General features: G+C 41.5%; 1 pseudogene; it reads right to left on the minus strand.

The window, feature by feature from the left end:
• Positions 1-850: 850 nt before the first annotated feature.
• Positions 851-3835, minus strand: LOC107128916 (phosphoglycerate mutase 1-like; annotated as a pseudogene).
• Between the last annotated feature and the right edge of the window lie 3768 nt (positions 3836-7603).

Raw genomic sequence — 7603 nt, forward strand, 5'->3', positions numbered from 1 at the left:
TGGGACCATGTGACAGGGCAAAGCAACTAGAACATGATTAAGAAATCAGGCACAGTGAAAGACACACTTGGACATGCTCAAGAGGCATTTCACTGCCACAAAACAAGGCAGGGGAGGGATTCTAAAATATACAGCAGAATGCACTTCTACCCTTAGAAGCCAAAAGGCATATCCCATGTTGGTATGAGGAATGGCTTATTTTCTGATGACCATACATGGGACTAACTATTTCAACTGCCACTAGAAACTCCAAAGTGTTTGTGTGTATGTGTATGTGTGTGTGTGTGTGTATAGATATATAATGTGTATATATAGTGTGTGTATGTATATATATATACACATACACACAAATATATGTACACACACATATATATAGACAAAATTTAAGTTTATGTGTTAAGTTTATGTGTTGCATTTACTTTTACAAACATATATATACACACATGTGTTGCATTTACTTATACATAATATCTATATTTTATATAGATAAAAATTATATATATATCTATATCTTATATATAGATATTATATATAAAAAATTTTGTAGCCGGGTGCGGTGGCTCACACCTGTAATCCCAGCACTTTGGGAGGCCAAGGCAGGCAGATCACAAGGTCAGGAGATCGAGACCATCCTGGCTAACATGGTGAAACCCCATCTCTATAAAAATATACCTAATTAGCCAGGCGTGGTGGCGGGCGCCTGTAGTCCCAGCTACTCGGGAGGCTGAGGCAGGAGAATGGTGTGAACCCGGGAGGTGGAGCTTGCAGCGAGCCGAGATCTCGCCACTGCACTCCAGCCTGGGTGACGAGTGAGACTCCGTCTCAAAAACAAACAAACAAGCAAACAAAATTTTGTAAATGCAACATATAAATTTAATTGAGGATTGATCCCAACCTTCTAAAGCCAACTTCTCTGGCATCAGGGAGGAAACAGTTGATTTTTTTTTTTAACATTTCTATGTAAGTTACATTTATCTTCCAATGAAATGACTAACCCCACCACCCAAGTCAGTGACCTAACCACAGAAGGGCGCAGGACTGGCTCCTGGGGTCAAATAAGCACTCTTGCTTCATTGCTTCTTGCTTCTTCATTGGTCATGCCTTAGCATGGTTCCTCCCTCTCCCCTTCTCAAGCTGGTCCCTAGTAAACATAGCCCTGGCAAAAACCAGAGTTACTACCTCTGAACTCTCTTGGCTAAGAGGAGCCTTCCCTCAGTGTGGACTGAGAACTCATGCCCCAGAGGCGCTATTCCAATCCAGTTGTATGAAGGCAGTGGGTGTAGGAGATAAAATGGCTGAAAAGAAAATGGAAGCCACTGGTCCCCATCTGCAGCTACAACTTAAGATGACTATGGCTGGGCACGGTGGCTCATGCCTGTAATCCCAGCACTTTGGGAGGCTGAGACAGGTGGATCACCTGAGGTCAGGAATTTGAGACCAGCCTGGCCAACATGGTGAAACCTCATCTCTACTAAAAATACAAAAATTAGCTAGGCATGGTGCCATATTCCTATTGTCCCAGCCACTCGGGAAACTGAAGCAAGAGGATCACTTGAACATGGGAGGCAGAGGTTGCAGTCAGCTGAGAGTGTGACACTGTACTCCAGACTGGCTGACACAGTGAGACCCCATCTCAAAAAAAAAATGACTACGAAGTGGTCAATGTGACATATGCAGAAGTGCGGAGGAAAGGATAGGCAGAGAAGGCATTCCTTGGGACAGTAATCTGCCTGCTGGCCTTTATTTCTTGGCCTTGCTCCCAACAGCCATAGCTTCCACGGCTTTACACACAGTCTCTTCATCCCCCACAGGAACTACATGGGCTTGGTGGGCTTCAAGTTCTTGTCCAATATATAGACAATGGGAATACCAGTTGGCAGGTCCAGCTCCATGACAGCCTCTTCAGAGAGACCCTCCAGATGCTCGACAATGCCCTGAAGGCTGTTGCCATCAGCTGCAATCAGTACCCATTTCCCCTCCTTGATCCAGGAAACTATTCCTTCTTTCCAAAGAGCAGAGCTATGGCAGTAGTATCCTTCAGACTTTCACAGGAGGGTAGCTGATCTTTAGTGAGATCTGCATATTTGCTCTTCTCTCTGGTGTTGCCTTAGAAGGGGTGGTTGGGCTCCATCAGAGGTGATGAGACATCATAGGAGCACCTCCAGATCTTTACCGAGGCCTCCTCATGCTTGGCAGCAGCTTCGGCTTTATTAAGGCCAGTTAGAACCCCATAGTGGCACTCATTCCAAGTCCTCATTACAGGCAGCCACATCTGATCAATGGCATCCAGCACTGTGCAGAGGATCCAGATGGCTTTTTCTCCCACTGCCCAAGCCACCACGCCTCACAGAAAAGTATCAGGCTGATCATGGTCTCTCAGACCCAGATCCCTCCAGGCCACTGCCACAAGGTCTTTTTAAACAGCTTTGTTGAGATATAATTCACATAGCAAAAAATTCAGCTATTTAAAGTGCACAGTTCAGTGTGGTTTTAGTATATTCCCAAAGTTGTACAACATCACTACAATCAGTTGTGGAATATTTTCATCACCCCCTCAAAGAAACATTGTACCCATTAGCAGTCATTCCTCATTCACATGTTTTCTTCTAGGAATGTGTAGTTTTAGGTCTCGCATTTAAGTCTTTGGTCCAGTCTCAGTTAACTTCTGTGTATTGGTATAAGGTAGGAATCCAAATTCATGCTTGTGCATGTAGATAACCAGTTATTCCAGCATCATTTGTTAAAAAGACTAGTCTTTCGCCTGTTGAATCATCCTGGCACCCTTACTGAATGAAAATCAGTTGGCCATAGATGAGAGTTTATTTCTGGACTCACAATTCTGTTCCATTGATCTGTTTATGTATCTTCATGCCAAAACCACACTGTCTTAATTACTGCAGCTTTGTAGTGAGTTTGAAATTGGGAATGTGAGTCCTCTAACTTTGTTCTTTTCCAAGATTGTTTTGGCTTGTCTATGTCTCTTCCAGTTCAGCTAGTTACAAAGTATCATTTTGCCTTTCATCTGAGGCTGTGTTCTGTACATAGATTTTTCTCAGGAGTCTTGTCAGGAGGTCTTGAATCAGGGGTGACTGAATGTCCTAGCCATCTTCCCAGCTCATGGTATCCCAATCTCATCTTTATACCAACACTATAAACTACCTAACCCACTTTGTCACTCAACTTGGCTCCTAAAATCCCAGCCTGAGCCAGAGTCCTTCTCCCCAAATGCCTGAAGGCAGAGCAACTCCATGATAAAACCCAAGTAAGCTGCCCAGGTGTTTGCAGTCTCACAATGATTGGGTTTTCCTCTGCTAGGAAAAGAGAGAGAGAGAATTTAAAAATATGTAAACATAAACAACATTTATTTTGAAAATGTTTTCTTTTTCTTGTTTTTCTTGCTATGGGTTTCTATTAAATCTAAATTAGTATAAGAATCCTAGAAGAAAGCCTAGGAAATACCACTCTGGACATGGGCCTTAGGAAAGAATTTATGACAAAGTCCTCAAAAGCAATTGTGACCAAAAAAAAATTGACAAACGAGAGGTAATTAAAGAGCTTCTGCACAGCAGAGGAAACTGTCAGCAGAGTAAACAGACAAGACAACCTACAGAATGGGAGAAAATATTTGCAAACTATGCATCCAACAAAAGTCTAATATCCAGAATCTATAAGAAACTTAAACAATTAAACACACACACAAAAAAACAAAGAACTGCATTAAAAAATGGGCAAAAGATATGAGAAGACACTTTTCAAAGAAGACATACAAGCAGCCAACAAACATGACAAAATGCTCATCGTCACTAATCAGAAGAGAAATGCAAATCAAAACCACAATGAGATACCAGCCCGCAGCAATCACAATGGTCATTATTAAAAAGTCAAAAAACAACAGATGTTGGTGAGGCGGAGGAGAAAAGGGAACACTTATAATACCGTTGGTGGGAATGTAAATTGGTTCAGCCACTGTGGAAAGCAGTTTGGAGATTTAAAACAGAACCACCATTCGACTCAGCAATCCCATCACTGTATATTCATCCAAAAACAAGCAAATCATTCTACCAAAAAGACACGTGCACTCACATGTTCACTGCAGCACTATTCACAATAGCAAAGTCATAGAATCAACCTAGGTGCCCATCAACAGTGGATTGGATAAAGAAAATGTGGCATATATACACCATGGAATACTATATATAAAAGAATGAAATCATGTCCTTTGCAACAACATGGATGCAGCTGGAGGCCATTATCCTAAGAAAAATTAAAGCAGGAACAGAAAACCAAATACCACATGTTCTCACTTATAATTGGGAGCTAAACGTCAGGTACTCATGGCATAACGATGGCAGCAATAGACACTGGGGACTATCAGAGAAGGGAAGAAAGGAGGAGGGCAAGGGTCAAAAAACTAACTGTTGGGTACTATGCTCCGCATCTGAGTGACAGAATTATTTGGACCCCAAATTTCAGCATCACACAATATACCCAGGTCACAAACCTGCACTTGTACCCCTGAATCCAAAATAAAAATTGAAAAGGAAAAAATAAAATAAAGTTCTGTAATGATACTTTGACATAAACTTTTTCTGTAAATATTAATAGTAAATATTTTAGGCTCACAGGTTGTATGATCTCTGCTGCAACTGCTCAACGCTGCCATTGAAGCAAGAAGCTGCTGTAGAGTATATAAATGAACGAATGTGACTGTGTTCCAATAAAACTTTATTTATAGACACTAAAATTGCAATTTTATATAATTTTCAGATGTCACAAAATACTATTCACCTTTTGATTTTTTTCACCAACGATTTTTAAATGGGGGAAAATTTCTTTCTTAACTATAGTTAACTATACTTTTTGGACCATACTAAAACAATAGGTAGGACAGATTTAGTCTGAGGTCCATAGTTTGCTGACCCTGGATTTAATGTGACACAGGAATCGTGGCACTTGAAGGAACCATACACTGAACCAAGAACTTTTGATTAAGCAGCTCATTCCAATTAAAATAGTATTTGCAGCACCATAGTTGGCCTCAGGTTTTCATGTGAAGCCCCTGAAAGTAGGTTACCCCAATAGCAGTGGACAAAAGCCTATTTAGAGAGACATTTCCAAAGCAGTCCAGAGAGAGACCTGAGTTAGAGGCCTCTTGGCCTTAAGGTCCTTGGATATTTTCCCCAGGTGGTCAGGACCATGCTAGTGCCTGAGTCTAAGAACCAAAATTGCCTCCAGAGTTGCAAAGCACGTCCCTGCTCAATTTAGAGAGGGAGAGAAAAAAATAAAAACATCATTCAGAATTGCCTTTTTGGCACAGGCAGTGTTGGTGTCATGAAGAGTTTTTATTAAAAGGCCTAGATTCTGTCCTGGCTCTGCTGTCAGCTCCTGTGACCAGGAGACGTTCTAAGCCCTGATTGCCCAGTCAAAATCCTGGTGCCGTTGATTTCTAGCTGTGCCATATTAGAAATCAACAAGCCTCAGTTTGTTGATTTTTAACAAACTGAGGGATATCTCAATTTCCATATATATAAAGGGGAGACATATCTTCCAAGCCTCTGTTTCCATATCTATAAAGTGGACACGATGATGATAGCCTCAGGGACCCATTCTGGGGATTTCATTGCATAGTGCTTTGCACATAATATGCATTTAACAAATGTTAGCTTTCCATTATTACATGTTAAGGAAGAAAACATTGGTCATGCTATCTTTATGGAAATCCAAGAGGAAAAGGATGTGAAAATGTGAAAGGTTTGCCATCTAATGTGGAATTACAATTGTCTTTTTAAAAGCAGAGCTGTGGAACTCTGGGACTAACCCTTTGTAGCTCCTTTTTTTTTTTTTAGGGGGGCAACTTTTCTCTCTTTTTTTTCCTTGATCAGTGTTGCCAGAGGCTTATCAGTTTTATTCTTTCATCTTTTCAAAAAACCAACTTCTAGCTTTAGTGATTCTTCCTATGAAATGTTTATTTTCTGTTTTATTAATTTCTTCCCTTATGAGTTTTCTTCCTCCTCCTTTCTTAGCATATTCTTTTTGTAACTTCTCAAGATAGTTGCTTAGCCCATTAACTTTTAACTTCTTTTCTATTGAAAGCACTTAAGGATGTAAATTTCCCTTGCACAGCCCACAGATTTTGATATTTAGTATTTTTGTTAACATTCACATACAAATATTTTCTTTTTTTCTTTTTTTTTTTCTTTTTTTTTTTCTGTTGCCCAGGCTGGAGTGCAGTGGCGCAATCTTGGCTCACTGCAAGCTCCGCCTCTTGGGTTCACGCCATGCTCCTGCCTCAGCCTCCCGAGTAGCTGGGACTACAGGCACCTGCCACCACGCCCGGCTAATTTTTTTTGTATTTTTAGTAGAGACGGAGTTTCACCGTGTTAGCCAGGATGGTCTCGATCTCTTGACCTCGTGATCCACCTATCTCGGCCTCCCAAAGTGCTGGGATTACAGGTGTGAGCCACCGCGCCCAGCCCACATACAACCATTTTCTAATGCCTGTTCAATAAGGTGTCCTCCACTCCTTGGGGAGCTCTGTGGTCTATTGCCCTGCTCAAAGCCTTCAGAAATATGCACTGCCCTGGGCATCCTCCTCAACCTTATTTGTTTTCACTGCTTGTGGCAAAACTAATTCAAATATTGCATGTGGATATAATAAGGTGTTAACTGATTTCCTTGAAGACAACATTTCCTTTCCACTTTCTCATTATCTTGGGTGTTTCTATGCCTCACAGTGTGGCAGGGATATTTTTACTCTGCTTTAGTTAACTACAAATCCACAGGTTTATTTTGTACTAGTTGAAAACCAGTAGATGCAGTACTCACACATGGCCAAGAGAGGGTGCTATTGACCCATTTCGGTCTAGCCTTTATGTTTTGCATACTGTAGTCATCTAATTTGCTTGCTAGTCTTTGAGTTTGTTTCAGAGAAAAGGCCCAACGTCAGAAGAGTTGAGAGGTTATATGATACTGGCTAAACTCTCAGATTCTCTAGGCACTCAAGAAAAAACATAACAAATAAAAACTTTGGTTTTAAAGATGCAGAGAAATGTCTGGCAATGCACCCTCAGGGGACCTCTCATTCCAGAAGTCTAGAGACCTCCCAGGAGGAAGAAGCACTTGCTTTCCTGTATCCCTATGTTTGCAAAAGCTACTCAGCCATTCCCTGGAGAGGTTTCTCTCGGTGCAGTCTCTTGGCTGACGTTTTGGATCACAAACGAGCAGTCTGCACATAACTCAATTTCAAGAGCTAAAAATCTTAGCCTTTAGTTGGGAATGCTTTTCCAACAAATAGGAAGTGGCAGTGATGTTATCTGAGGGAGGACATGGTGCCTCTGAACTCTTAGACCTTTCCAAGCTACACATATCCCTGTGTGCACAAGCACACACACACACACACACATACATACACACTCATTCCCCTTCTCTCTCGCTCTTAAGTGACCTGAACTCCAATCCCTCTGCAGCCTCCTGAGGGCTTCTTTTCCTTTAATATGAATGAGAGTTACCAGGCAAGTTTATTAAAATGCAGATTCTGGCCGGGTGTAGTGGCTCACGCCTGTAATCCCAACACTTTGGGAGGCTGAGGCGGGCAGATCACAAG

This window comes from Macaca fascicularis, chromosome 2 (assembly GCF_037993035.2).
Source record: "Macaca fascicularis isolate 582-1 chromosome 2, T2T-MFA8v1.1".
Taxonomy (NCBI): domain Eukaryota; kingdom Metazoa; phylum Chordata; class Mammalia; order Primates; family Cercopithecidae; genus Macaca; species Macaca fascicularis.